The following is a 9,443-nucleotide window of genomic DNA, read 5'->3' on the forward strand; positions in this document are numbered from 1 at the left end:
CAGCGCGGGCGCCTTTCTTAGCTCTTTGAGTGGAAATTCCACCTATGGGTGAAGAAGGGTAATTGGGGCCAGGAGAGATGCTTTGAATGCAGGCCGCCTTTGCCCCTCCAGTGCAAACTTCCCAGCTTCAAAGGGGCCTCAGACTCCCTGAGTGAGAGCTCTCCAACCTGGCTGCTGGAGCCTAGCGGGGAGGGGCAGGGGCAGGGCTCAGGAGAGGGTCCCCAAAGGAGTGCAGGTCTCTCCTGTGTGGGGGATGTGCACCTCTCAGCCTGACTGGAGGCCAGAACGCTGGGTCTGAGTGCTAAGGACAGGGTCCCTCCCACTGAGAGTCAGTAGGTAGGTACCAGTTTCTTCCTCCAGCATCCCCAAAAGGGAAGGCCCTTCTGATGTCTCATTGGTCAGTGTCCTCTGTGTGACCCTGAGATTGGTGTGCTCGTTTGGGGCTGAGGCTGTTGCAGCCAGAGGCGGCCAGGGACATGCCCAAGGCCACCCAGCTGGTGAGGCAAGGTCAGGACTGGAACTTGGGTTTTCCTGGGGCCACAAAGCAAGCCCAAATCCTGTGGGTTCAGGTGTTCTGGACACAACATGGCTTGGTCACACATTCTTGCTTACAAAAATAAGCACTGACCACTCCAACTGCCATTTCCTGGGCCCTGATCCGAACCAGTGCCACCCTCTCCAAACACCGTGAAGTATGTTCATCCTCTCTGGACAGGTTCGGGGCTAAGATTCAGCCAGATGAAGCCTCCTGCCCACTGCCCACAGCTAGAAGTGAGGAATCCTGGATTCTGCGCTGGGCTGTCAGCGCCCACAGCCAAAGAGTCTAATTGCTATGCCATAATGCCATCCTCTTTCCAGAAAGAGGCCTTCACTCAGGGTCTTCCAGGGTCTTGCATTTGGGTGCTGGGCAAGGAAAGACAGGGCTCCTCCAGCCCCCATACTCACACTGGCCAAAGCTCCATGTCACCCTGCCACCTTAAGGGTGGGCCAATTGTGGCCCAGAAGAGAGCATGTGATCCTTTCTGCCAAAGATCATCCTCCTCAGCTACCAGGGTCCTAATTCTCAGACTGGGGGTGGGCATGGGAAGAGCAAAAAGAGACAGGAAAGCTGGCAGCCATAGGTCCCCTTCTAGGGCAGCCTGGGTTAAAGGAACAAATTGGGTTTGGGAGGCAGAGGACCAGCACTTGGCCTGGACATCCTTAGGCAACTCCAGTAAACTCTCTGGCCTGTGTGGATGTCTGTGGATGTGTGCATATGTGTGTGTGTGGTGTGTGTGTGTGTGTTGGAGGAGGGGTGGCCAGTCCCTAGTTCAGACTTGGGGTGGTGCTGTCCCACACTGTCCAGTCTAACTCAGCTCAGAGCTGCCCTTAATCCCTGCTGCTGCTAACAGTTGTGAAATCCCCCCCTCCCAAAGTGTGGTTTCCAAGAGGGGAAAGGAGTGTGCAGGAGAGGATTCTGGGTAGTTCCTGTCAATGCCAGTTTTCTCGTGGAAGCAAGGATTTCTGGCACTTGGATGGAGAATTGAGCACCAGACTGCTGGTCTCATTGTCCCCTCCCCATCGTTGACTTAACAGTTGCTCGTCTCAGGCCTCAGAACCTCAAAGTCCTTCTCTGGGAAGAAGAGGCAGGAGTGCCTGGCCTCGGGCGCTCCTGTGCAGGGGGACCAGGACAGGAAGACACTGTGTGAGTGCTCAGTCATTCCTGTCCCCTCAGGGGCCTCAGGGGCCAGCTGCCCTGCACATTCTGATGTTCAGAGAGAACACAGGGCTGTCCAGGAGGGGGATTAAAAGCAAGAAAAGGCAATGGCCCTGCATGATTTGCAAGACCCATAGCCTTGGCACTCGTGTACATACATGTGTGTGTAAGCACGTGTATGAACATGTGCACTCCTGCAACCATGCCCACCTTCAGGCACACCCACTGGCTTGATCATCTGCCTGAACAGCAGACAGATAAACAGCCACAAGCCCCAGGCAGTCTCCCTACAGACTTAACTCCAAATCCCCAGTCCACGTAGGCCTTGGAGCAAGCTTAGACCTTGGAGGTCCAGGCCCATGGGGTTTCACAGGGATACCCATCTGCTGTCACCCGCATGTAGATTCTATCCTGGTCACTCTGGGAGCTTCTCCTCCAGGTCTGATACCGAGCTATGCCGGGGATCCGGGATCAAAGCTGTTCTTCCTGCCCTGGGAAAAGGGCTGATAGAAGGATGCCCAAAACTCTGTCAGGGGAGAAGAGAACAGCTCCAGCTCTGCTGGGAGTGAGAGGAAAAGGGTCTCCAGAACAAAACCTTGGAGTTGGACCTGGAAGAAGGAGCTGGGTTCCCACAACAATCTAGGGGAAGGGAATTCCAGGTGGAGGAATGGCTTATGCAAATGCATGGCAGCATGCCAGCATGCCATGTTCAGAGAATGCCCAGCTGCCGGAAAGCCACACCCTCCTTCTGCTGGCTGCACCAGGAAGAAGTGTCCTGTTTCAAAGGACTCACTAGAATGAGGGGACCAAACAGAGCACCCACAGCACTGAAGGGAAGAAGTGCATGGGGTACAAGTTGCTCCTTCAAGTTTTCTCTCCATCCCTTTAAAGAGTGGACTTCCCCTGGGAATGAATAATTGGGAATGCAGAATAGAATGCAACATCTCAAAAGTGCAGTTAGCAGCTGGATGTGGGTGGCTCACACTTGTAATCCCAGCACTTTGGGAGACTGAAGCGTGAGCATTGTTTGAGGCCAGGAGTTCGAGGCCACCCTGGGCAACATAGCAAGACCCTGTCTCTGCCTTAATATTTTGAAAATTAGCTGGGCATGGTGGCACACACCTGCAGTCCCAGCTATTAGAGAGGTTGAGGTGAGAGGATCACTTGAGCCATGAGATCAAGGCTGTAGTGAGCGATGATCGCATCACTGCGCTCTAGAATAAGTGACAAAGTGAGACTCCATCTCTTAAAATAAAATAAAGAAGTGCAGTGAGTGAAGGGGTCCCCACACAGGTGCTAAAACTTTCTGTTAAAAAGAGGCAGGGAGAGGCCGGACATGGTTCATGCCTGTAGTCCCAGCACTTTGGGAGACAGACAGGTGGATCACGAGGTCAGGAGTTCAAGACAAGCCTGGCCAAGGTAATGAAACCCTGTCTCTACTAAAAACGCAAAACAAATTAGTTGGGCATGGTGGCGGGTGACTGTAATTCCAACTACTTGGGAGGCTGGGGCAGATAATTGCTTGAACCTAGGAGGCGGAGGTTGGCTTACAAATACTTTTATATGTACGAAATATAATGTAATAAAAAACTTTAATTGTGTTTATGTTCAAGTTTATGGAGCTGTTTGAGACCCAGTTGGCTGAGCTGCCGCAGGGCGATGACCTGAGCTTGGCATTGTCATAGGTGCTGCACACCTGCTCTGGGGTAGTGGCAGGGCCTGGCCTCTTGTCCCAGCTCCACTGGGTCCACAGAAGAGTCTAGTCATTTCTAGAACAAGATGGAGTGTGGAGGAAGGTAGGGGATGCACGTCCAGCTAATTCCCTCCCTGTGTGGGACTAGGCACGTCCTTCCCCTGCCTGGGTCTCAGTGTCACCCCTTACAGTGAGGACTTTGGCCACCTGTGACCTGGATTTGGTCAGACGTCACCACTCACTGCATAATTACACAGGGCACTTTCCCCACCTATAAAGTGGGACTCTTAACAGCATTGCTGAGGACTGCATGAGGCAATGCCTGTTAAGGCAGAGTCCCTGCCATGTCATGAATACTCCATACATGCGGGTTTCAAAAAAGTTACCAGAACAAGCAAAGACCCTCCATGGAAACAGGGTGGGGTTGGAGGTGTTCTGGAAGATGTGCTCCCGGCCTGCCTCCACCTCTCAGTGGCCAGAAGCCTCCGGAGACCTTTCAATCCTGGGCTTCACTCTGCTCCTGTGCAAAATGGGAAGAGCAGAGCCCCCTTTGGAGAGGAGAGCATCAGTCAGGGAGAGAGAGGATGGGTCTGGTGAAGGAGAATATGTTGCCCACACCAGGTCAGTAACCAGGGCTATAATCCCCCAAGCCCCGCCCAAGGATGAAACCCCAGTCTGCCACATGGAGAGATACGCCCCAGGCCTCACCACGGCAGCCCCTAACCTCAGGCCAGACCCAACGCCTGCTCCTGCTCAAAGTTAGGGGCCCAGGGCCGGGGAGATGGATCAAAGGCGGAGAAAATTCACATTAAAGTGAATCCAAGAAGCAAGGCCAGGATTAAGCCACTCTCCTTTCCCTGCTGTCACTTCTGCAGCCCAGGGGGCCTGCCAGGGTTGGAGGAAGGGTCACCTTTTACCCCAATCCCCTACCACACACCTGAGGCCCAGTTCTTACAGAAGAGGGCAGGGCAGGAACCTGTTGTGAGAAGCAGATCCACTGTGCACACATTCCAGAGCCGTGGTCTTGAAGGGACAGGGGTGGAGGTGCCTGGGCAGGAGGGCCACCTGCAGAGGCTGGAGCCTGGACATGGGTCCAGGGGGTGCAGTGTAAGTCCACAGACCCCACCATGTCATGTCAGGCACACTGGAGCCCGTGTGGACGTGTGGGTGTGTATCTGCCATTCTGGGGATGGGACTTGTAGGTGCTTGGTTGTCAGTCTGAGGCCCGAAGCCCACATGTGCCCTATGTGTGCATCTGTGGCAGGGTGGCTGTGGTGCCTGCACATGCGTTTGTGTCTCTGAATTGATGGTTGTGTATGCAAGAGTGTGCGCCTTTGCCTATGAGATGCTGGGAGGCTATGGTGTTGAGTGTGTGAACAAGCAGGCGCCTGCATGGGCAGCGGGATGTCAAGTGTGGTCCTGCAGCTACCTGAGAACCCTGAGATGAGCAGAACAGAAAAGTGTGAGGGGGACGACTCAGAGTGGTCGTATTTTCCCTACAGAAAGGGTGAGAAGGAGGTTCAGAGGCCCATCCCTTGGGCCCTCCTTCCTGGCTCCATGGGCTCTCTCCATCCCTTAGACCTTCCCTGCCGCAGAAACTGTGGGACACCTGGCTTACCCTCTCTGTGCCTCGGTTTCCTTATGTGAAGTGAGGGTATTCACAGTGTGGCAGTGAGGACTGAATGAGTTAGTATGAAGGAAGCATTTAAAACAGCCCTGGGAGCATGAAGAATGCGCTCCAAGGGACACGGTTGGGCTCAACCGGGTTGGCAGGAGGAACAGGGTCTAACCCAGAATCATCCTTGCAGAAGCCCAGGAATAAGACTACTTTGAGGCAGCAGAGTTGGGCAGCCTTGGGCCATGCAGGGAAAATGGAGTAAGTGATGCCGGGAGAATCCCAACCAGGGCCAGCCTGGCAGACCTGGATTCACTGACGGAGTGCCCAGGGCTCCTCCCACCGCCCCCTCCCCTCCCAGTTCCCACTCTCCCTCCTCCCAGTACCTTTCTCCCACCTCCTGCCCCAGGAGTGTCAGGCCGAGCCCCACACTGCCTGGTCTCATCCTTTAATCAGCATGCAAAGTCCACCCTTTATGCCCATTCTCAACTGGGGAAATTGAGAGGCTTGGAGAAATGGAGGGATGGGACTGGCAGAGCTGGATTTAGGAACCCAGGATTTTGGAATCTGAGTAGCTTGCAGAGAAGCAAACGCCAATCTGGCCCCGAGGACAGCACAGTTGACTCTCCGCTCTCCTGGGCCTGCACTGGCTCTCAATGCCTCTGAAAGCATCCTCCATTCCCTACTGAATCACAGGCTGGGCAACCAACATGCCCCTCCCCAAGTTCACAGTCTCTGCTCCATCCTACCCATCAGAACTGGTGAAAATGTCTAGTCTAACACCTAGAGGAACCCCTAATATACCTCTCCCATGTCTGCAACTTTGGTCCACCTGTTTGCTCTGCCTTCTATCCTCATTTGGTGGCAAGTGCCACCTCTTCTGTAAAGCCTCCTCTGATTGCCTTATCCATTAGTGGCCTCCTAGTCCCCTGGCCTCCAGGTACCCGGAGACACTTCTCTCTTCAGCACTAACCACTTACCTGTTAGGATGTCCTAAAGTGCAGACCAGGGTCTTCCTTGTATCACTCCACCCCGACCCTGCAGGCCAGAACAAGGATGCCCAAAGGCTGCAGTGAACCACGGGCACACACACGCCACTCCAGAAGCCACTGCAAGCTCTCGTACTATTCCATAGCTAAGGTTCTGGGGTGGATTTTCTTGGAGTCAAATCTCAGCTCTCTCACTCACTAGCTATGTGAACTTGGGCTTGTTATTTAAGCCCTCTGTGTCTCAGATTGCTCATCTATTAATGGGAATAATAGTTCCAATGCCACAATGCTGTGAGAATAAGTGAGTTAACATATGCAAGCTCTTCTTTAATTTTTTAAAGACAGAGTCTCACCCTGTTGCCCGGGTTGGAGTGCAATGGTACGAACTCGGTTCACTGCAACCTGCACCTCCTGTGTTTAAGCGATTCTCCTGCCTCAGCCTTCCGAGTAGCTGAGATTACAGGTGCCTGCCACCATGCCTAGCTAATTTTTTGTATTTTTAGTAGAGACGGGGTTTCACTATGTTGGCCAGGTTGGTCTTGAACTCCTGACCTCATGATCCACCTGCCTCAGCCTCCCAAAGTGCTGGGATTACAGATGTGAGCCACCACGCCTGGCTAACGTACCTAAGCTCTTAAAACAATATCTTATATATGGTATTGCTGTATAAGTGTTTGCCATTGTTATTGTTATGTTATTACCAGGAGACTACAGAGAAGTTTTGGACACAATCTCTGTCCCCAAGAGGATGGGAGTCCAGATAGGAACAGGAAATGGGGTTGACATTTCTAATCCTATTTATTGCTCAAAAACACACTGGAAGTAGTTATTACCATCCCCACTTTACAGATAAAGAAACTGAGGCTCCCAAAGGTGGTGGGAGCTCCCCCAGGGCTCACAGCTCTGAGTCGCAGTGCTGGGATTGAGGGTCAGATCCTGCGGCTCCAAAGTCCACCCTCTTTCAACAGGTCCGAGTTGCCTCTCAGTCTGGCAGGAAGATAAGCCGAGTACACAAATAGCTACAATCCCAGGTAGAAAGTGATAAGTTCCAAACAGCGGTGATAAAGGCGAACAGCTCTGGGAGGGCAGGAGCCCACCCACTGCAGGAGGGGCCGGGGTGGGGGCCAGGACAGGCTTCCCAAAGTGGGCGGCATCTCTGCAAGCTAAGACACGGGTCGCTGAATCCACAGTATCTAGTGCTGTGTCTGACATGTCATAGGGGCCCAGGAAATACTTGTGAAAGAAAGGGAGGAAGGAAGGGAGGTGAGGAGGGAGAGAGAAAGGCAGAATGGGAGGGTGGCTATACTCTGACCCCACTTGGCCCAGGAACTTGTCCCTTTCACAGGAAGACAGAGTCAAGAGCTGCCATCAATTAGAGAAGGGCTTCATGGGGTCCCTGTTGTCCTGTGACACCCCAGAGAAGCAGCTCAGGACTTTCAGGCCAGAGTTCCTGACAATCAGATATTTTGCTCCATACCAGAAAGAACTTCCCAATGAGTAAAGCTGGACAGGCCTTCTCGGCGGGGCAGGGGCAATGGTGTGTTGGAGCCTGTTCATGTGGCTCACAAGGGCTGATTGTTAAATTTTCAGGAACTGTGGGAGCTGGCTCTGGTCGGCAGCTTGAAACTGGCCACGGTGGGAGTATTTACACCACGGACATCGGCAAATACTACAAACCAGGTTCTCCCCACTTTGGGGAGTCAGATGTTAAACATTTACCAGCACACCACTGGCAGAGGTCTGCTCTGTGAGGGAGCAAGCAGTCTGTCCTGGAAGGGCGCAAGCAAAGACAGTCTCCTCCTGGCAGGAGTGAGGCTAAGGGGTTCTTTCTTAGTGAAGGGCTCAGAGCAAATGATCTCAGAAGCCCCGTTCTGGTTCTGAGAGCCTGTGAAAAGTGGGGTTTAAGAAAAAAAAACTAAATCAGGGTAATTATTCATACCAGGAAATCATGAAACACTAGACCCAGAGACTGGGAGTAGGGCAGAGACCTGAGAAAATGTGTGAGGGCCACATGCTTAGATTTCCCAGGTGGAAAACTCGGTCCAAGGTGACACAGAGAGGGGCAATGCTAGGACTAGAACTTATGTCTGGCTGCCCACCTCATGGTTCCTTCTAGGACATATGGGCTGGGCAACTAGGAAGCGGGGTATCTTTCTGCACAAAGTCTGGTGTCTGTCTCAGAATATAAGCTCTGCGGCAGTGTGGGCCAAATCTGTTTTGTTCACTGTTGCAGATCTGGCATATAGCAAGTATTTAATAAATATTTCTTAAAGGAATTGATGTGTCTGAGATCCAGTCTCCTGGCAGCATTTGGTTGGGTGGAGGGTGGTGGGGGCTGGGAATGTCGTCCTCTGACACCATCACTGCCTGAGTCCCCACTCCAGCTTAGCGATGTGGAATCAAGAGACCACAGTTCACATCCCAACTCTGTCACCTCATTTAACCTTGGCCAAACCACTACGCCTCCTGAACCCTTAGTTTATTCTTCTACGAGGTGGGTTAGCAATCCCTGCCTGCCTCTGGAGGCTGCTGTGGCACTCACGTGAGATGTCAAGTGCTTTTAACAAACTAAAGAGCTGTGTCCCCAGGAGGAAGGGGGGAGACTGGAGAGTTGGCTCTGGTGGCAGCACCAACCCAAGGGTCCCTGATGGACACTGGACAGTGGCCAGGCTGCTGCCCTCTTAGAACTGCTGCTTGGGGTAATGTGGGTCAAACCCGCCCATAGCCTGGGGAGACAGGGTCTGAGTACCAGACAACTCACAAAAGGGGCAGGGAGCAGGGATGAAAAGAAGATGGCAAGGGAGAGCTGGAGGAGTCCTTTTTCCTCCTAAGACCAAAGGGAGAAGGCAAACTGGTGATTTAAACAACTGTTTTTGTCTCTGCAGAGCTGTTCATCATCTTCCCCTTTCCCCCTTGGCCTTCAGTATTGCAAGAAGCCTTAATGTGTGGGCTGAGGACTGGCACCTGCCAAGTCAGGTGGGGGTGGGGTGGAAAATCCTCATGTCTTTGAATCAGACCAGTGTTTCAAATGATTTTGGAAGAGGGATTTGTGCCATTCTCCCAGACAAGCATCCCAAGTCCCCTCTTGGTAGGGTAGGGGGACAGGGAGGGAGGGAGGGAGGCCCAGCGCATCCCGGGCTGTGAGTGGATGAAGAAGGAAAGCAGGGGGTGGGGGTGCTCCTCCAGCCCTCCCAAGTGGCATCTGATTTTTGCAAAAAGGGTGAAGGCAGCAGGAGGCTCAGAGCCAGGGCCAGGGAGGCAGGTGGAGAGGGTGTCCGTGGAGGGGCTGTACTGTCAGCCTGGGCCCCCAGTGGAAAGCAAAATAGAAAGGCCCTGTGTCAGCAGCCAGGCCCCTGGGCGGCCAGGCTCTCGGCTCCATTCTGTTCAGCGGGATTCTGGTTGGCACCAGCTGCAGTCAGGAACAATGCTTGGATTTCTTTCTTTCTTCTT

The sequence above is a fragment of the Cebus imitator genome, unplaced genomic scaffold (assembly GCF_001604975.1).
Source record: "Cebus imitator isolate Cc_AM_T3 unplaced genomic scaffold, Cebus_imitator-1.0 Scaffold11, whole genome shotgun sequence".
Taxonomy (NCBI): Eukaryota; Metazoa; Chordata; class Mammalia; order Primates; family Cebidae; genus Cebus; species Cebus imitator.